We start from the raw sequence: 22198 nt of genomic DNA on the forward strand, positions 1-22198 counted from the left end.
CAAAAGATAAATGGGAGATATAAGAATGATAGTAATCTCCTTTGACCAACAGGACAGCTGCGAAAAGCAGGATATAGATGTCAGTGGTCAATTGTCGACGTGTTTCGGTGGCGCAGGAGAAGAATAGCCACCTTCATCAGGACCCAATAAATAATCAATCAAAAATAGCAATGCCCAGGGAGTACCCTAAAAATATATATAAATAAAATCAGTAATCAGCCCAAACACACCCTATTAAGAAAAAAACATTTTTCAACATGTTAGGCGATAACACCATGGACCAAAAGGCGTACCCTGCGTATGTTCATAAAGAGATGATTTACCAATAAAACACACCTAGGTACTTTACAAAAAAGAGATAGAGTTGTTGTATATAAAGAGCTTTCAAAATGAAAGTACATCCTGCATTCTTTCTTTTTTAAAAATTATCCTAATGATAATTAACATCTCTAAAAGACAAACTATAGTCCCAAAACACCAAGAACAAACCCCCAAGTGTATCAAGACTATCACCAAAGTGAAAATCAGAACCGTAACATTTACTATATGTGCTTGAACGAATTCTATTCCTCAGTGTAAGACCTTAAATTCGAACAAAACTTACTTGCTATCAACTTAATTACTGTCTATAATGTAATCAGTGTCGCCGTCCTTTATTTAGTGTCATTGGCTATAAGGATCTTTGTATAAGGGAAGACAAAGGACTAATTATAACATACTAGTATCAGTTGGACTAGGAGTCATTATTAACAGGTAAGTATACTTTCTTACCTTTTATTTTAGAATTTGTTTTAACCGCTCATCCCACTGATCAATATAATATAGGTAGAGGAACCCAAAATTTTAATCTGAAGAAGAAAGCAAAAATTTCGAATATAAGAATGCTATTATATCACCAACATTTTTTTTTTATATCTAAATTAGTGCTTCTTATACCTTTTTCTTGATTTATCAGGCTCCCAGAGAGTCATTAATCCTCCTTATATCATATCTCAAACTTCTTAGATAGACAAAGCACAAATAATGTGTCCTAGTCGTCGTGATACTAAAACTGAAAAGAGAAAAAGAGAATATCTAAAACATCCATAGGCTCCTTTAACTCTACTGCAACACCTCCCAAATGCTGATTCAAAGGGTGGCACGTTTTAAACTATTTCTCTCAAAATACAAGGTTCTAATGCCTTATTCCCTACATACCCCTTCACCCACTATAGAAAAAACAAAGCCCTAACGTTGTAAAGGGGCCTTCACTACGTGGCGATGCCCACAATATTAAATACCTATTGGAAAATGCCTCTCCAAAGGGAAAATTTTAAAGCTATATCGCACTAAATCTGCGCATGTGACAACATGCGATATGATGGTTTTAACAATCTGCCTAGGCCTTGTTCCAAAAACTACAGCACTAAAAGCTTAGAGTGTACCCACCTTCTAATCGCAAAAACGAGGGGATGGGGGGGGGGGTTTGAAGGAGAGCTGACAGACACTAACCATATATTTAGAAGGCGACCCACTGATCAAACATGCCAATAATTTAGGTCGAAGGCAAAAGATAATGGCTTTGTATTTTTCCTTTTTTTCCCCCTAGGAACGCCACAGACAACTATAAAAAAAAATTCATGTAACCAACAAACCCACGAGAACTAATGGAAAAGCCTTTTTTTTGGAAGTATATATTTCCAACAATCACGTAAAGAAAATTATATCTAATCGTGAACCTACTGCGAGTAATGCCGTACGCAGTGTTTCTAAGGTTACTTACCTATTGGTTTGCATCAAAGCCTCAAAATTTCCAACCGTCCGGGAGAGCCCACTCATGAGGTACGGCACAACGCCATATGATCGCCAACCTCCACTTTTTATACATAAGAGCTCCAATGAAATTAGAGCGTATTGAATGCAAGCGTGTCACGTCCAACCGCATGAAACTAGAAAGAGGACAACCTACTTAAACAAAGACGCGCCATCTTAGTGCGGGTTCCTTTGAGTTATGTAAAGCCTGTTGAAAGTAGAGAACGGAATAATTTCTTTCTCTACATATAAATTACTGCTCAATCTACAAATATTATCAACGGATCATATATCTATGAATTATTCACCCCTGAAAGAAATTTTTATTTGATATTTTTCTATCTGTGGGCAGGTAGTGTGGTATAAGAATAAATAAATGGGCAAAAGAAGGGCACACATCGGCGGTACTTTATGACAAATGTTAACCGTGTTGAATAGATGTATAAACACCATGTCCACATGAAACTCTAATCAATATAATAGCTTGTCATAAATCTAATCACATGTTATTGATCCTAAAATACCAGAGTTAACTGCAGAATATAAAAATGCATCTCCCTCGGTATTAAGGTCGCGACTAAAACCGAATATCAGAATTTAATGAGTAAAGGGAATTTTTTTATAACCTCCATCTACACTCATTCTATAGACCTCAAGAGGTAATCATGGCTGTAATAATCTACATTTTTCAGGAGGTCATCTAAAAAGGTTATCCCAGGGACACTAAATGTCCTTCACCAAGGTTTGGTGATATCCCATTGTATATCCATATTCAGTCCTCGTTTGACACTATCAAAAGTAAAAATCCAAAAAGTTTCTCGTTGTTTACGGATAATGTCCATAGATGTACCTGCTTTCCCCCGAATTTTCTCTAGAATACACCACTTGAGATCACTTTCCAAGTGGTTTTTATCCACAAAATGTTGAACAAGGGGGGCTATAGTTTTCTTGGTGCGTATAGCTGATTTATGTTCGCTGTATCTGACTCGAAATTCTCGCGAAGTCTCTCCAATATACGCCAACCCACAAGGACAAACTAGCATGTACACAATATTATGACTCCTACAGTTGGTCGAAGATCTTAGATTTACCGTTATACCCTGATACTGCATGGAATCTGTGACGATGGCACTATCACAAGCATGGCAAGAGCCACATTTATGGTTGCCTAAAGTAGCTGAAAGACCAAACAAAGTCATTTGGCGTGGAGCATTGAGTGAAATCGCTCTTGTGTGCACCAAAAGGTCACGTAAATTACGATTTCTGCAATATGCTACCAATGGCTGTTCCAACTGAGTGTCATTTTCATCACTATTCAAGATTTTCCAATTTTTTATAATGATGTTTTTAATCTTATAATTCAATGAAGAGTGATTTATGACACATACCACCTGGTCTTTAGGTGTGTGGCGTGTTCCTGCCAATAGGGCATCACGATCATAATATTTTGCCCTTTTGTAAGCATGTCTGATCAATCTCCGTGGGTAGCCTCTAGCCAGAAGTCGTACCCTCAAAGCATCTCCATGTTTGTGAAATTCCTGCATCTCAGTACAATTGCACCTAATGCGCAGGAATTCACCAAAGGGAATGGAATCCCATTGACTTGCTGGGTGGAAACTTTGATAGTGTAATATCGTATTTTTAGACGTAGATTTCCTAAATAGGCTTACCTCAATGATGTTATTCAATCCTGAAATCAAAATGTCCAAAAATTCTACTTGGCAGGGACTACTTTTTGCAGTGAATTTCAAATTACAATCACTTGCATTTAGCCAAAGTATAAATTCATCCAAGGAGTCATTATGTCCCGACCAAATAAAAAAAATATCATCAATAAAACGTCTCCAACCAAAGATGTCGTCAAAAAATGGAGCAGCCTCATTAAAAATATTCTTGATCTCCCACTCACCCATGTAAATATTTGCCACACTTGGGGCACATGCAGCTCCCATACTGGTGCCTTTGATTTGCTTATATGTTAATCCTTCAAACTCAAAAAAAATGTTCATAAGAACCACCTCCAAACATTCCAATATAAACTCATCTGGTCTCTCACACGGTGTTCTCTGTAGCAATGAAGCAACTGATTGTAACGCTTGACACTGAGGAATGTTAGTATACAAAGCCTCAATGTCAAGCGTTACCAGTGTCTGTGTATTGGAATTAAATGGCAAACCCTCGATCTTATTAATCATATCACCTGTATCACAAATGTACGAGGCATAGTCCTGTGTTAGGGGACAATGGTAGGAATCAACATCATTAGATAAAGGTTCAGTACTCGAGCCAAAAGTCGAAATGATGGGGCGCATGGGGGGATCTAATATATTCTTATGGGTTTTTGGCAGTCCATACAAGGCTGGAGTCTTTGGACAAGTTTAATTAAAAAAATTATACTCCTCTTGACAAATATCACCACGATCTAATGCTTTGCCCGTGATGTCAAGAATGGTCGTCTTCGGTTTCGATAACTCTTTAGGGTGGGACTTAATATAATGTTGGGGGATGGCCAGCATACTGGACATTTTCTCATTATACTGAGTTTTATCCGTGATAACTATCCCACCACCCTTATCACAAGGTTTTATGACCAGATCTTTATTGGACTTAATTTTGTCTAACGCATTATTCTCTGAAGATGAAAGATTCTTATGTATAAAAGAGGGTTTTTCAATGACACGTCCTACTTCCCTAAGGACATTCTGTTCAAAGATGTTAACCTCAGGACCCACCATATCCAAGGTGGGAGTAAACTGTGACGGGGGTTTACACCTTGACTGATTATGTTCGTCATAAGTAGGAGGATGATCAAGAAAGAATTTTTTAAATCTTACTTTCCTGAAAAAAGAAAAAAGATCTTCATGTAGTTTGAACAAATTTGGACGAGTGCAAGGGACAAAGGACAGACCACGACTCAACACTGCACGTTCTTCTTCCCTCAAAATAACTGAAGAGAGATTAAAGATCGGTAATGTATCATTACATTCCAGCCCACTCTTCTCACCTTCTGCCGCCAATATTGTTGATTGCGGGTTTTCAAGTATGGTTGCTGATTCTGATGTTGAGGGGCCATCGGTTGAGAGTCTTCTCTGTTCGATGCCCATCTCCTGTTCCTACCTCTGTATTGTCCTCTCGATAAAAAAGGAGATTGGCCACGAAATGATTGGTGTACCATACGTCTACCCCTGTAGGAGCTATACTGTCCTCCTGGCATATCATGACCATTATCATTGTCAGAGTCTGACGAATAGGTGTCAGAGAAATTTACTATTCTCCTCATATAGTTGTTATAGTTGTTATATCCCTGATGATCCTGATTTTGATTCCATTCTTGATAATAAGAAGGATTGAGGTAAGGATATGCCTTTTCATCCGTGTACCATCTAACATCCGTTTTCAATTTATCAGTTTTTTATTCGTTAGATAAACCTCAAAATCCTTCCTATCTATGTTGATTTTCTCAAGTCTTTCTTTGGCATCATCCAAAGCAGTAGAAGTTTTCAATTTTTCTTCTAATGTTGTTATTTCTTGATTTAATACTGCCATGACCTCTCTAGCAGTTTCTATTATTTCTATTACAGTCCCTGGAGCAGTGGTTCGCAATGTGCGACCACCGCTCCAGGAACTTACAGATTTCTACAAAGAGGGCTGGGACATTACGTACCCTTAAGCCAGATGGTATGACCCCTACTCGAAGATTTTCAAGCATATAATGTGCATGGGACTCCATGCGTTTGAATTTCTTTTTTAGATTCAACAAGTTGTTCCACTCCCCATTATCGCTTGAATGTGAAGGAGCTGGATTATCACTTGTCATCATTTGTCCTAATAAAGCGTTGAAATCATCGTCTGAAAAACCAAATGTTTTAAGTCCCTCCATCTTAAAAAAGGAAGAGAATCTCCTAGTACCCTAGTGTCCCTAAACAACTCAATTCAAACAAATTATATAAACTCCAGTGCTCTTATCGCTACAACCCAAACAAATAAACATGCAAAAAAGACAGAACTTGCAGTGTAATCACTATATGGTCCAAGGAATATCACCCCACAGGGAGAAAAAAATTTATCTCATCAAGTTAAATAAAGAAATCCCATGGTTAAAAAACCGTGAATGCAAAGCAGAAAAATTGGGACCCCCTCAAATGATTAATTAAGGTCAGGGAGAAGAGGGGCAAAAAGAACAATCATGCTATAAAGACTCCCTCATGACCTATATTTCTTTCTCATATGATTCAATTGAATTCAAAAATTGGGCCATAAAAATTATAATATACTACAGAAACCTCATTATTTTTTATGTTTTTATTTATTCCTATTTTTTATAGATGATACACTTTTCTTTAATTATCAAAACGTTTTCAATTTGTAATTTCTTTGTCATAGACATACAATAAATTCACTCAACACATTTGTCTATAATACATCATGTCACTTATTACCATAATGAAATCCCTAGGAAAGGCTAAACACATCAAAAAAAATTCTTTTTTTCACAGTCTCTCATACATACATACCAGTTCAATCCACATTCATACTACATTCATAATCACAACCACAGAACTCAAAAGATAAATGGGAGATATAAGAATGACAGTAATCTTCTTTGACCGACAGGATAGCTGTGAAAAGCAGGATATAGATGTCAGTGGTCAATTGTCGACGCGTTTCGGTGGTGCAGGAGAAGAATAGCCACCATCATCAGGACCCAATAAATAATCAATCAAAAATAGCAATGCCCAGGGAGTACCTAAAAAAATATATATAAATAAAATCAGTAATCAGCCCAAACACACCCTATTAAGAAAAAAAATGTTTTCAACATGTTAGGCGATAACACCATGGACCAAAAGGCGTACCCTGCATATGTTCATAAAGAGATGATTTACCAATAAAACACACCTAGGTACTTTACAAAAAATAGAGAGAGTTGTTGTATATAAAGTGCTTTCAAAATGAAAGTACATTCTGCATTTTTTCTTTTAAAAAAAATATCCTAATGATAATTAACATCTCTAAAAGACAAACTATAGTCCCAAAACACCGAGACGAAACCCCCAAGTGCACGGACAGAAGGGACTGGAGCAACTGGGAGGGCGGTGATGGGAATGGAGGAGGCGGTGACCGATGTTGTGCTGCTGCCAGGTGTTGTAGCAGCCTCCGCCCCTTCGAGGAGTTCAGCCTCAGACCCGTCAGCGTCGTAGTCGGTGTCGCCACCAGACAGGTCCTCCGCCTGACTCCCCTCGCCCTCCGTGCCACTTGCTCCCGCCGACTTCCCAGCAGTGGTGGCACCAGTGCTGGATCCCTCCTCAAGGTCCGTGCAGGTGTCTCCCTCGGTGTCCTCTGATGATGCTGTGGGCAAGGTGAAAATACAGAAAATAATCAGTCACCTGTATACATCTGACACATGAGTCCAAACAAAATAGGTCACAGTGCATATCAGGAAAAGCATCATGAATAACATCTACATTACTCTGCACATATGTAAGCCCTGCACTCCCCAGTTGGTTGACCCACCATGCCACTTGGAAACAAGGAAAATTAGGACACAACAGCAAATGACTTGATATCGAATTATACTGAGAAGCTAGTGTCTGGGAACAGTTGAGCACATCAATACTATGAAGGCATGCCACCTCTTGTTTACTGTGAACGAAACAGTATTGGTGCACCCAAGGCTAAATAACAGACCGCAATGCTGAAGGTGTCCCCACAATCAGAGACCTGTGAGTACTTTGGAAACCCAAACGAAATACATTGTGATCCCTTGGGTATCACAACGTTTTACACAATCTACATGTTTAGAATGTGTGAATGTGCCACTTTTTGAACAGAACACACATGTGTCTGTATAAAAGAAGTCACACAAGGAGGTGCACACAAAACTACATTTACACAGTCATTGTATGAGCTGCCAGCCTTATTCAAACAAGCCACTGTTAGAAAGAAATGTGGTTTCAGTAAGTACATATACATGGCCCCACGGGGGTCTGGATGACTTGACACTCGTAAGTTGGTATCACCAACAACCAAGGACTTATCCAAATACCACCACACTGTGGGAACATGGATATGTATTACCTTAAAAAAAGTGTTATTCGAACTGTGCCTTTCTTTAATATGTGCCAGCGTGTCCCCTGAAAGTGTAAAGGTGGTTTCTTGTGCACTTCCGTGGGAGACATCTGTCATGCAGGCACATTATTGTCCTACACAACAAAACATCAAAGTCAAGCATTGAAAACATGAAGACATGTTGACAAGTGTAGTGAGTGCCAGGGTACAAGACTTCTTGACTAACAACTTGAATCATGCCACCTGGCCATCCGTACCCTGATGCCACAGTTGGCAACACATCTGACCCACTGTCTGTCATGTGGAGTGGCACACATGTCCAAACACAGGACAATGCATACAATAATGGGCTTGCAATTGTGTCGGAATAAGGAGCAGCTGCACTGAGGAGACACACTCATGGCAAGCAAGAATGTCCACACAGATGTAACCACACAAAGAACCAATTACGTAGCATCTGGACCACACACTGGTGCCAAAAATGGATGAGCAGGAATCATGTATTTTAACTTTTGACACATGCAGCAAAGCACTAAAATTAAACCCTGCACAACATGACTGGGTCACTGCATGTTGAGTGTCTGTCCAGACAATTATCACACACAGGTCAGACCTGGCAAGGAGACATAAGGTTTGGACATGTAAGCCTTGCCCGTACAAACCCCCCATACCTGACACAATGTGATTGAGACAGATCAAGAAGTTACACCTCTTAATCTGGGTTTACTAAAATGTGCATCAAGAAATCCCAAATGTACTCCACATCACCTCGTGAGGCTGCCAACACATATTTGTGACAAACAACCATCAACAGATAGTTGTACATAGACACACAGGCACTGCCCAGTGTGAGGATGCCCAAGCCAAATGGGGTCACCCTGTCCAGTGGACATATGTAGCACACTTTAGATAAATACAAATGAGGCCAGGGAACAATGCCACAGAGGCCAACCTATGCTGAACACACAGAGAATGGGCACAGTGTTGGATGACACACATGATTCCGAGGCAAGGGTGTCTCAGGGGACTGTAGTGGGCACACTGCTCCATGGTCGTGGAATAATCTGACTGTAACATGAGCAACCGTCCGGCACTATGCATATCTCCCACTCATGCACATCATGTCTGAGGCCACAACATCGGTCATGCATGCTGCAAGTCTGTTAATTTGAAACCTCACACTCCTATGTTGAGATTCAGCATCAGTGCCAACAAATATGGACCCCCAACTGACTGAACAGGACAGGGCACAGGCAAGGTACCAACACATGTCACAGACCACCCCCACACATGATGCAGAAAGCAATGTGCACTTGGATTATCTGGCAGCCTAGATGACCATGTGCAATAGTGTTTACACACAGACCAGGGAACACATGTCAAGGAGGGGAAGAGAGGAAGAACAGCACCGGTTGACTTGGGGGAAAAGGATATGCACTGCATATATAAACCCTGGCAGTGTATCCAGGCAACTGAGCACTTCCAAAAGCTGGTGACAAATAACAAACACACATGTACCTACCCCCTTCCTGCTGCTGCATCTCCTGTAACCGCCTATCCATGTCAGGGAAGACCACCGCCAGGACACGCTTCATTTGGTGGGTCAGGCGTCGGCGCCCGCCGTGGCGGCGTGGAGGTGAGTCCTTCAGCAGAACCCGGGCGATCCTCCGGGTCCAGCACCGGATGTCCTGCCACCGTTTTCTTACTTGGGCTAGGCGCCGACTGCGACCCTCCACCGATCTCACGGCCCTGACGGCCTGCTTCCAGATCTCCCCCTTGGCGTAGGCAGTTACCTGTGAGGAAGACAAAGTGAGACAACATCACTACACCAGCTCCATGTCAGAGAGACGCACATTTGAATATCTTTGATATGTTGAACAGGGCATAGGATGCTGCCAAGGAATAGCATCTCAGTCATTTGGACATTGGCCTCTGTGGAAGCCCCAATGCACTACATGGCATATAAAGTACACAGGTGGCATGAGGGCACACACTGTGCATCACAAGAGACACCAGGCTGATGGACAGCACCTCAAAGCAGTTACATGCCCCAGGCCACTGACGCAACCTCAGCAGAGTACACAGACACACACAGGCACAGATCAATCACATGCCATTGGCAACAGCGGATACAAACCTCACTCTGCACATGTGCCACTTGCCTGTGGGGTGTCACGGGTGTGGGGCTAGCTCAGCAAGTCAGACACACAGCACGGCTTACTTCTCACATCAGATGGGTAGAGCTGTTGCCTCCTCCATGCAGCTGTGGTGCAAAACTTCACATAGACACTCACCCACATGACCAGGAACATTCACACACATCAATGTCCAGGGGGCATACACATCACTTGGACACTCTCACCACAGCTCCACTCAACTCACACACATCTGTGGGTACAGTCACCTGTCAAACCCGGGGGGACCACTGAATCACCTCAGGACTATAGACAAAAAAATGCCACAAAGGATTTGCCAGGCTGAATGTGTCATGCACTATGCAGTGAATGTCACAGTAAGCACAATGTAAGTGAGGAGTGCACACATGAAGTACATCATGCTCTGCATGGGAGACATAAGCCATTCCCCCCCTGGGACCCACTCTAAACAACATTGCATGTCTGTCACACCTGGACACAATGCCAGAAGTGACAGTCACAAAAAAGGGGCACAGTCAAAGCTAGTGGAGTCAGCACTCACCTGCTCCCCTGGTCTCCCATACAGGCTGGGGTACTGTGGGAGGGTGACATCCAGCAATGCCTCATTCTCCTCCTGGGTGAATGGCTGGGCTCTCTCCACAGACCTTGACATGGTGCCAGAGGAAGCACAGACAGCAGCAGTGTAGTCGACAGGAAACTTGTGCAGGCAAGTGCCCTCTCATGGGTTCTGATTGACTTATATCTGTCTTGCTGAGGGGCATTCATTTGGAGGAGTACATAGTGATTGGTCAGATTCATTCGCATTTTACGTTTACTCCAATCCCTTTCCACATACAGCAGTGACAGCATTTGCATCATTCAAAATTTCAGAATCATGTCAAGTCAACAACCACTTTGAAACAATGTATTTTGTGGCCAACTGACTTTTCCAGGCCACCTGATGGAAAATTTGAACAGAAAACTCTGTATCCATGACAACCAGCATGCATTTAGTGCCTAATACTTGTCCCTTATGTGTTCCCTATGTAATTTTCAAATCCACACACAGGTACGGTGCGTTTCACATGTACCCCTACGGCACCAGTTGCACAGTGTCTTTGACATGTATGTGTAGGCACTGGTAGTACACGTACCCGTACGTGTACCCCCAGTGCCTACACGTACGTGTCCGCAATGGTAGTACACGTACGGGTACCTGTACTCCCAGTGCCTACACGTACGTATCCGCAATGGTAGTACACGTACCCGTACCTGTACTCCCAGTGCCTACACGTACGGCACTGGGAGTACAGGTACGTGTACTACCATTGCGGACACGTACGTGTAGGCACTGGGAGTACACGTATGGGTACGTGTACTCACAGTGCCTACACGTACATGTACTACCATTGCGAACACGTACGTGTAAGCACTGGGAGTACATGTACATGTAGGCAGTGGGAGTACATGTACATGTTTACGGTCCGTACCACGAGTGCTCCTACGGGCACAGAACTCTAGTGGTACGGACCGTACACATGCACTCAGAGCATGTGTACGGTGCGTTTCACACGCCTACACTGTTGATAGGATGCCCACAGGAAAGGAATGGAGGTCTCAGACCCGCAGAAGGATGTACATCGTCATTGTCATTGATGTCCGACATGTGCAGGGCCTAGGTGTGTCAGGCAGTGATATTGCACATGTCTCCTGATGTATTTGCACAATTAATGTGTGATGACCTGTGTACACATGTCATGTGTGATGGGGCACTATGTGGCACACTTCGCACATGTGTGCATGTAGTACAAACGTGTCATGCACAGCATCACTGGTATGGCACAGTCGCCACCACCCGCAACTGTCCTCTGATGCCAGGGACAGGGACACTGACAACTTACATTTAACGACCAGCGTGCACCGATGTGACTATGTCATGTGTGTGTCATGTGTTCCCATGAGCTTGCTGTTGGTGTCCCGTCCACTGCATCTGCTGTTCCTGCATCCAACATGTGTCTGTGTCTAGATGGGCATGGCACACATCTACGCACACCATGCCACATGTGGATTTCCACATAACGTGTGTCTGGATGCATTGAACTTGATATTTTGACATGAGGACATATTTGCGTCGTCTCAATGTCTGTGTTTTCTGTTTTCACGTGTACCCCTTCATCGCAATGTGTGTGATCTGTACATTTGACCTTCCATGTGATCTGTGCGTCTAGCTTGCCGTCAGCTGTCTGTATGAGATGACATCCTTAAAATGCAGAAATGTGGATGTATGTCACTGTTGTGATTTCTCTAGCTATTCACGGACACTGGCCCACAGCTCGTTTCAGGGCATGTCATGTACACTTGCCAAGCAACGGGTGTAGCTGGCTTTTCGTAGGAGTATCACCTGGCTGGCATACGTGTCCTGGATGTATTGCACAGACCAGACTCTGTATTTAGCAGATGTGTATTAGCAGTTGAGCATGTGCTCAGTTCATTGACATTGATGTTGTTATGTTCTCACTCTTCGTTATTTATTCCCAATTTCTGCAGGGCACCGCCTGTCCCCAGACCAATGCCAGACTTGGGTGCCATGAGGGAATGTGACTGCATACGCCGTTACAGATTCACCCAACAGTTGATTGAGGACCTGACAAACAGGCTGGCACCACACCTCCAACCGTGACACAGTTATCCTACTGCGCTGACCCCCAAGATGAAGGTGATGGCAGCCTTAAATTTTTTTGCCACAGGTACGTTTCAATTCACCATAGCTGATGTTGGTGGCATGTCCCAGACGATGTTCAACCGTGTCCTGCATGATGTTTTGGCAGCCATGTTGGAGCACCTGGATGAATTCATCCATTTTCCGACTCCTGAGGAGTTGACAGGTGTCAAGGGTGATTTCTATGCCCTGGGAGGGATTCCCCATGTCATTGGGTCCATTGATGGGACACATGTGGCTTTTGTACCACCACAGGCACAGGAGGTCGCCTATCACAACCGTAAACATTACCACTCTATAAATGCCCTTGTGGTGTGTCTTGCTAACATGCTGATTTCCCATGTCTGATGCAAAAAGAACAATTGATGGACAGAATGCAGAACAATGTCATACATTCACCCCAGTACAGAGATCTGGGCCTAAATCCATCGTTTTTTTGCTCACCATGCCTTTCCAGTTTGGACCCAGCCACATGCAAATCAGTCTTGACCCTGTGCCTCATGGGAACAGTCCAGCCCGAACTGCCAGGCCAGGTCCTCCCTGAACTGGAAACAAGCATCCTAGGACCGGTTTCGGGCTTTCAGCCCTCATCAGCCAGGATAGCTTGACTCCAGTGGCATGGAGAGCACGGGACTCACGTCTGAGCATACCCATCCCACTCGGGGTGACAAATGCAAAAAGAACAATTGATGGACAGAATGCAGAACAATGTCATACATTCACCCCAGTACAGAGATCTGGGCCTAAATCCATCGTTTTTTTGCTCACCATGCCTTTCCAGTTTGGACCCAGCCAAGACTGATTTGCATATGGCTGGGTCCAAACTGGGGTGGCGTAGTGGGCAAAAGAACGATGGATTTAACCCAGATCTTTTGACTGGGGGAGAATGTTTGCATTGTCAGCATTCCGTCCATCATTTGTTTGCTGTAACACTTTTCGCCCTAAGTGTGATGGGTATGCCCAGACGTGGGTCCCTTGCTCACTGCGCCACTGGATTCAAGCTAGCCTGGCCAAAGAAGGGTGACATACCCTGAAACCGGTCCCAGGATGCTTGTTTCTGGTCCAGGGAGGACCTGGCCTGGCAGTTCGGTCTGGACTGTTCCCATGGGGCACAGAGTCAAGACTGATTTGCATATGGCTGGGTCCAAACTGGGGTGGGGTAGTGGGCAAAAGAACAATGGATTTAACCCAGATATTTTGACTGGGGGAGAATGTTTGCATTGTCAGCATTCCGTCCATCATTTGTTTGCTGTAACACAATTTCCCATGTCTGTGCAAGTTTTCCAGGGTCAGCACACGATGCCTACATCATGAGGCGTAGCAGGGTGCCAGAAAAAATATGCTGCGGCTGCACAACGAACGAGGATGTCTTGTTGGTGGGTATATTCTGTTTGTCCTGTGTTTTGCGGTATCTTTGTATCTTACGGCATCTCCTGACCCACTTTTTTACATGATGTTTCCATGTAGGTGACTCTGGCTATCCCAACATGCCATGGCTGATGACGCCTCTCCGCAACCCAAGATCAGCTGCAGATCACCGATACAACGATGCACACGGGCAGATCAGGCAAGTGATTGAGAGAACGTTTGGCCTCCTAAAGAGCCATTTCCGGTGCCTTCACAAGACAGGCGGGTCCCTCCCATATGCACCGGTGAAGGTCTGCAAAATCTTCCTCGTGTGCTGCATGCTGCACAACATGGCAGTGGAGAAGGCAGTGCCACTCATCCTGGAGCAGCATGAGCAGGAGCATCCACCCGTGGAGGATGAACGGCTTGGTCACGAGGCAAGTGAGGAGGAGGAGGAGGATATCCGGAGTCAGCTCATACGCAACTTCTTCTCATAATGGTGAGTCACTGGGTCTGAGTGTGCACGCTTGGAGCCTTGTGTGGCATGTGTTGCCATGTGTGTGTCCAGCTGACTGTATGCTAAGTGACTTAGATGTGTGTTCTGATGTGTCACTCGAGTGATGATGTCATTCCAATCATTTTAGCTGTGACCCTAATTTTTAAAATCGCATGTTGACAACATTATTCCTGTAGAGTAAATGACCATGTATGCGGATAACAATCTTTTAGCTGACTTCTTGTGTGTCTGTCATCCACAGGTTCTTGCGCATGTTGTCTGGTCGTGTCATCATTGGCCTCCTGCTATTGCTCATGAGTATTGCAACGTGTGCTGATTCTGCGTTCCATGCACGGACATGTGGAAAAGTCATTTTGGGTGAGGATTGCATCAAGGCATTTTGGGGTTGTTAGGTGTTTGGAATGTGTGGGGACTGCTCCTGTGCATGTTGGGTTACCATGCATACATGTCGACTCACCATGGGGCACATGGCATGTAGCATGACTCCCGTGAATTGATAGTCTACCTTCGTGACAGTCATCCCTAATGGTTAGTGGATTCTGATGAAGGCATCAATGTGTGTATAACTTCCCTCAGAAACATATGTGATGCTACGGGTGGAGATGGTGTGGGACATCCCCATAACAGGCTCAATGGGGAATTGCAGCCTCTCTGTGTGCAGAAGGGGGTGTTTGGCTCATCCCCTTAACTTGTGTGCCAGGCCATTAGGATTTACTACATCTGTGTTGTGAAGGGGGTGTCCAGTGTAGGTCCCACATGTTCAGCCAAATGACCTTTGAGTCTGTTCATATTGATGCTTTTCCCTTAGTGTGAGCCTAAGTAATAAAGGGGTTCCTCACCCTCCAAGGTGCCTCCTCTCTGTCAATGCAGGTCTCTTGCCACTTTGCATGCGGCATCTCTGGCATAGTTGTCAAAGATTGGGCATATGAGTCTATGTGTAGTTTGGCTACATGCATGCAGGTCTTCATGGGTCAGAATCTCTATTGTGCATGAAGTCCATGGTTGTGTATGTATTTGGCCATGTTTGTCCCCACGACGGGCCGTCAACGCCTGCTGAGGGTGTGTCTCCTGTGCGCTGTTTCCTGATCCTGTGTCAGTCATCTTTGGTGATTGTGCATCCATTTTCTCTGGGTGTTCCATGGGTAACCGGACACTCCTTCCTTTACATACGCCTGTTGCATTTGTCCTTTCTGACATCCTTGTCTTTGTGTGCTACTTTTGGCATAATTTCAAGGACATGCCACCTGCTGCTGCGGCCCCTGCAGCAAGGGCCCACAAAGTGGCTGGTTTCGGCAACACACATGCCTCAAAGATGCTCCTCCCTGCCTACCTCCAGCCATTCATTTGGCTGTCATCACCTTGTCTGTGCCACTGTTGGGTACATGCGTTGCCAAAGGCAGGACCGTCAGCACATGCAACGTGCACATTGCACGACCCTCATGTCCTTGCATGACCCACATCACACTACAGTCTGAGGTTGTAGCCACCCTCCAAGCAATGTCTATCCGAAACTCAACCGCCTGCTCTCAGCCATACCCTAAGCGCACACATGACACCTTTGCATGCTGAGTGTGCAACTCCAACTGCCTACACAGCGCTGCCTCTCCTTCCAGGCCCTGTCACACCAACCAGATCATGTCCCTCCTGCTCCACACCGGCTCCGTACACCAGCAAGGCCATGTGAGTGGGACTCAGGCCTTCAGCATGTGGTATAGTGGCGTCATCTGGCACATGGCCCAGGGCTCATCTCTCAGCGTGTCAATCTTCAATGTGTCCAGGACCCCCCTCTCCACCGTCACATGCGCACACAACCTCATCATGTCGTATGCCATTGACACCCAGGTCAGCTCCTCACCCTCACCAAAGACCCAGCCATTGCCAGTTCCAACATTCAAGAAGGCATGAGGTCTGTGGATGAATGGCGGAACATCAGCCACCTGAGGCTGAACTTGTACAGGACTGAGGTAAGCATCGGAGGATTGTCCCCTTACAGCTGGCTCAACTCCTTGTCTCCCACCGCAGGGGCCCTACACAAGCACCCAGTGGCCACGCACACAAGATGTTGTGCATCATGGATTTGTCACTCACATTTGCCATGCAATTCACCATCATCTGTACCTCATGCTGCAGCACCCTCTGCATGATGCACATGATCCTCTGATAGATCCACTCCAAGGAAAGACAGACCATCCCCAGGTCCACGACACCAGCCGTGTCAACTACTGCCCCGCCCTCTACGGAGCAAGTACATCCTAACTCACTGGAAAATTGTCCACATCCAGGGTGCATCTGCACAACTCTGCTTCAACATCCCGCACCCTATCAACATCACCGTCCACCTGAGATAGCTGCAAGGGATCACTGTGTGCTGCAGGATGACCTTCACACTCCTCACACACACTCAGGAGGCAGTCAACAACCCCAGAGCCCAATACCAACCTTGTACGTCTGTCATCCAAGACCCCGTTGGCCCAACTCAATGCATCCGAACTTGGCCTGGCCACCATTCTTCACATCCACAACACTCCAGCATGAGGGAGATGGTTCTCCCACCTGGCCAAACATACCTGGGACTCACTCCCTGGGAACCTCCACATGAGCCATGACCCGTAGGCCTTCATCATCCTCTTCCTGATTGGTGTGTGCGCACAGTACTTCAAGCCCCCCCTCAGCAGCTTGAGGCCATCACAGGTGAGTATTGGGCTCCCAGGCTGTATTGGATGATACATTGTGACCCATGTGTGTCCTGTACCGGACTCAGATCCCAGGGTATGGATGGCTGGAGTTGGTTCAACACTGAGGCATAGTTTGACATTAACACACACGTATGTTGTGGACTAATGCAAAATGACGGCAACATCTCATGACAAAAAAATTGTTTTATTCTCAGTGGGGTGCGTGTTTTTGTAGATGACATAAGGTGCTCTAACGGGTGCATAGAATCCAAAGTTCACAGGGGGAGATGCTATCCTTGGCATTTGAAGGCATCAGAGTCCAGACCACAGTGTTGGTCATCATTGGTCAGACTGTGACCAGCAAGTCCATGTGGCAGAGAATGTCAGTGAATGATGTGCTGCTGTTGCGCATGAAGGTCAGGTGCCAGGCCAGGTGACCTGTGAGATGTGGATGGTCCGCTGCCTCTCACGGTCTTTTCCGTGGACGACCCACCTTCCTCCGGGGACCCTCAGATGCAGGCCTTGACGATGTTTGGTACGCTCCGTCGGACGAATCCTCCTCCTCCTCCTCCCTCCCTGTGGCTGGTGGTGGTCTGCGCCTGGTGTCACAGGGAGGGTTGCCCATGTTGTCGGCGATCCGACGGAGTGAATGGCTTATGTCCCTTTGCACCGCCAGGAGCTCAGCCAGTCTTGCCTCCATCCGTCCTTGGTGTTGTTGTTGACTGGCGTGTTGCTCGGCCTGCTGATTCTTAATGTCTGTGAGGGTCGCCACTACCTGACTGATGGCCCTGGTGTCACGCCGGTATGCCTCCATGATGTTGCGGACGTGTGACATACCGGTCCCTTCAGCTGGCTAGTCAGGTTCTCGCCTCCGCCTGCCTCCACTCCCACCACCCCTGGCCACACGGGCCTGGCCTGCCGTTGTGGCCACATCGGGTCTACGGGACCCCTGAGGGATGGCAGTGTCGGTGTTGTCTGCCTCCTCCCGGGTGCCCGGCAAACCTTGTCCCTCCAGGTCAGACTGGCTCAGTTGTTCAGTGTGGGCAGGGCTCCTGGGTGTCTCCTGGGATGTGGCAGCAATGGTGGTGGTGGTTGGCACAGATGTACCTGAAGCAGGTGCTGTAGGGGCTTGGACACCAGAGGGGCCAGGTGGGTTGGGGTCATCCGCGGAGTGTTGTGAGGTGTCGCTGCCGGTGGGATCAGGTTCCTCCCGAGCCTGGGAGTGTGGTTCTTCTCCCCCATTGTTGGGGGGAGATCAATGACGTTGCCCTGTGTGTGAGAGAGAGACAATGTTAATGCTGTTTAATGCGACATCCATGTTTCACACATATTCTATTTGCCACAGTTCCTCAAGGTAGTTGTATGTGCCTAGCATTCACATCAATGTTCACTTGTGGATGGGTATGTTTCAGGGGACTGATTGAAATGTTCTCCACGGTGTTTGACATGTCGAATTTGGCCTTGGATGCTTCTTTGGCTGTGGCTTGATCTTGTTGTGTCACATGTCCATTGTTAGAGTGGGTAATTCCATTGGCTGTCCCGGGGCTGTGTGCTTGTGTAAGGGGTGAGTGATCATCCCTCAGCCCGATGCTGTTCAACATCCACATGGCCCCCCTCACACAAGTGGCCCGCCCCCACCACCTCAAGACCATCTCCTACGCCAACGACACCCAGCTCATCCTCTACCTCAGCAAGAACCCTCACACCGCCAAAAAAAAAATCCACAAGGGCTGATGTCCATCGCCGACTGGAGGCGGAGCGGCCATCTGAAACCGAACTCGGACAAGACAGAGGTCCTCATCCTGGGACACACACCCTCAGCCTGGGATGACTCCTGGTGGCCGATCACTCTGGGGACAGCACCGACACCCACCCTCCACGCACGCAACCTAGGATTGATCCTCGCATCCTCCCTCTCCATGTCCAAGCATGTCAACGCCGTCTCCTCCTCCTGCTACGACACCCTACGCACGCTCTGCCGGATCTACTGGTGGATCCGGACCGAAACAAGTAGAACAGTGACACAGGCCCTCGTCACCCGCTGACTGGACTACGGCATTGCACTCTACGCAGGTCTCCCATCCAAACACCAATGGCAGATACAACGCTTCCAAAAAGCCTCTGCACGACTGATCGACAACGCCCACAGCCACATCACCCCCCTCTTGAGTGACCTTCACTGGCTCCACATCGACAAGAGGATCACCTTCAAGCTCCTCACCCACTCACACAAGGCATTCCACAACACCGGACAAGCCTACCTGAACATCAGACTCAGCTTCTACAACCCCACCCACCAGCTCCGCTCCGGCAGCCTCGCCCTCGCAGCTATCCCCCGCATCCAACGTATGACCGCCTGTGGGAGATCCTTCTCCTACCTCGTCGCCAAGACCTGGAACACCCTCCCAACCCATCTACGACTGACCCAAGACCTACTTGCCTTCAGATGACTCCTCAAGGCCTGGCTCTTCGAGCAGTAGTGGTACCCCCCAGCACCTTGAGACCCTCACAGGTAAGTAGCGCACCTTACAAGTACCCTGATTGATTGTTGATTGATTGACGGTGCCTGCTGGTGGGTGTAGTGTGATTTGGCAGTGGGTCTCCCAGGTGATGTATCTGTTCCCCCATGGAGCATGCTGCCATGTCAGTGAGTGTGGGTTCCTGTCCTAGATACCTGAGCTGGTTGTGTTTGTGTTAGATTTTGCAGTTGTCACAGGAGGGCCTTGTGCTGCCTACCGCAGGGCCAAGTGTCAGCTACCTTGTCAGTACTTTGCCAGTCCCTGTGCATTGCGCATGGTGCATGGGTATGTACCTGGGCCGTTTGGGCTGAGGGCAATGGTGTCTGTTTCTGTTACAGTTTGTTGTAACAATCATGCCCAAACTCATCTGGAAGATACTTAATCCTTTTCTTTTGCATGTTTAAATCTTTGCCAATGCTTGTTGATTATAATCTTTGCCAATGCTTGTTGATTTGATGTGCAATAGACTCGTGTGATAAACTCATGCCAATGCTTGTTGCATTATTTCAACAGCCTCGTGTAGGAAAACTCCTCACATGTTAACATAAAAAATACATGAGGCTTTGTTCTTACTTGTGTTCTTGAAACGTGGGTCACGTTGTATATTTCTGTCTGAGCAGCATTGTGGAAACGATCGTTACAGAGCACGTTTATTTTGGCAGTTACGATCACGTTGTAAATCACGTTCCCGGCAAGTGGCCTGGAATTAGCTCAACACGTGGATCACCGATTCCCCGCATGCCAACCACACCCTCCAGCTATTCTATTTAAACCCAAGGCACCCTGACAAACGCGCTTACGCTCGTTTCTTCCCCAACACTTACCTGAAGGCAGAAACTCTTCCTCGATCCTGCATCGGCTCCCAAGTCCCAGCGAGGCTTCCGGTCCGGTCTCCAAGGTCTTCCCTCGTTGTCACGGCAACATCTCAAGCTTCTCATCTTCATTTCCGGAGTTGCACGAATAAGATTCCTACGGAGAAAAAAAAAAAAGAAAACAAACCGAGAAATCTTTCAGTAAAACAGTGAGTAACCGGCTGGCTGCTACATGGATCAAACTGTAAGTTTCTCGAACATTGTTTGTATTTAAAATCATACTTGGCCAAGTATATAGGTTTGACTAATTTTCAAACAAGCATAGAACAATGCAAATATAAAAAAGCAAAGAACAATGCAAATATAAGAAGAGAGACTTTGCTTATTTAAATTCCGGTGAGATCTTTCTCAGGCGCAGCGCATTCGCCTCATCCAAGCTGTTAAATACCACAAGAGAAAAGACTAAAAAAGAATACAATGTTGGATTACAACTTTTCGACGTTCTTCAAATTATTTAGCTGTGAGTATTTACAAGCCACGTTAGTCATCATTCAGCAAACTCTTTGCATAGTCAGCATAAACCAAATAACGCCGATTGATGTTGCATCCTTTATCATTACAGATGTGCGTTCTATGCTGTGTTCAGGTGTAGCTTAAACCTGAGATAAACAAAGGTATATATGGGTGTACATATAAATATAAGTCTTTCAAATTTCATGTTCTTTAACCTAAAGTCCTATTGTTCTATGTTTCATAATAGAGTTGTGTCAATAAGAAGACAGACAGAAGAACGCAGAAGGGCGCTGAAGTTGGAGTGTCTTTCGTTTATTATTTTGTCCCTATTCCCCCTTCCCTTAGGGATTTAACTTGGGCAAACTGTGTCACATAATCAGTTGAGTCCAGGGAAAGTTCTTGGGGGAAGTCGAGAGCAATCCACACATCTCTCAAGTTGAACATCCTGCCTTTCAGGTGAGTGAAGGTTAACAGTTTCTGAGTTGTACAATATGTTTAGTGATGCCCACCCTCCCAGCATCCCGGACATCCAGTCTTGGGTTTGTGGTTTGTGTAGGCTGGGACATGGCTTGGCCTTGCTTTGTGAATGGGGCATACACATGTTAGTGGCATGAGCGTTGTTTTTGAGTGTGGTTGTGTCCGGTGAGGGCTTGGGGGTAGGCATGTGCATTTGTTGTAGTTGGGGTGTGGATGCTATTACCCCCATGTTACGTTAGTTGTTTGTGTAGTCACCAGGCTCGGCAACTCCTTCGACTCCGTGTACTCCCACCGGCGGAAGCAGGGCCATCACTTTCTCCTCCCAGGGATGGTAATGTACCGGTCTGCGGGGCAGCCCACCTCCTGTGATGTTACTCTGGGCGTAGTCCTCGTTCATTTTGCGCTTGACTGCCCTGCGCAGATCGTACCACCTGGCTTGGCATTCATTCCTGGTCCTTCTGATGGGCGCAACAGCATTCACCTGATCGACGATCCTCTGCCACAGGCGTGATTTTTCTGCTATGCTGGTCTGTCTGACCAATGTTCCAAAGAGCTGTGGCTCGACTCTGATGACTTCGTTGACAAGGATGTCCAGCTCCTCCCTTGTGAACTTTGGAATCTTGT

At 46.1% G+C, this 22198-nt stretch overlaps 1 long non-coding RNA gene across 1 annotated transcript; it reads right to left on the bottom strand.

Annotated features, from left to right (window-relative positions):
• Nucleotides 1–17439: 17439 nt before the first annotated feature.
• On the bottom strand, nt 17440–20657 carry LOC146865968 (uncharacterized). The gene is made up of 2 exons (XR_014976743.1): nt 20597–20657; nt 17440–18522 (listed from the first exon to the last, which is right to left on the bottom strand). It is a non-coding gene; the product is annotated as an uncharacterized LOC146865968 (long non-coding RNA).
• Nucleotides 20658–22198: the final 1541 nt, after the last annotated feature.

The sequence above is a fragment of the Triturus cristatus genome, chromosome 2_1 (genome assembly GCF_964204655.1).
Source record: "Triturus cristatus chromosome 2_1, aTriCri1.1, whole genome shotgun sequence".
In the NCBI taxonomy this organism is placed as follows: domain Eukaryota; kingdom Metazoa; phylum Chordata; class Amphibia; order Caudata; family Salamandridae; genus Triturus; species Triturus cristatus.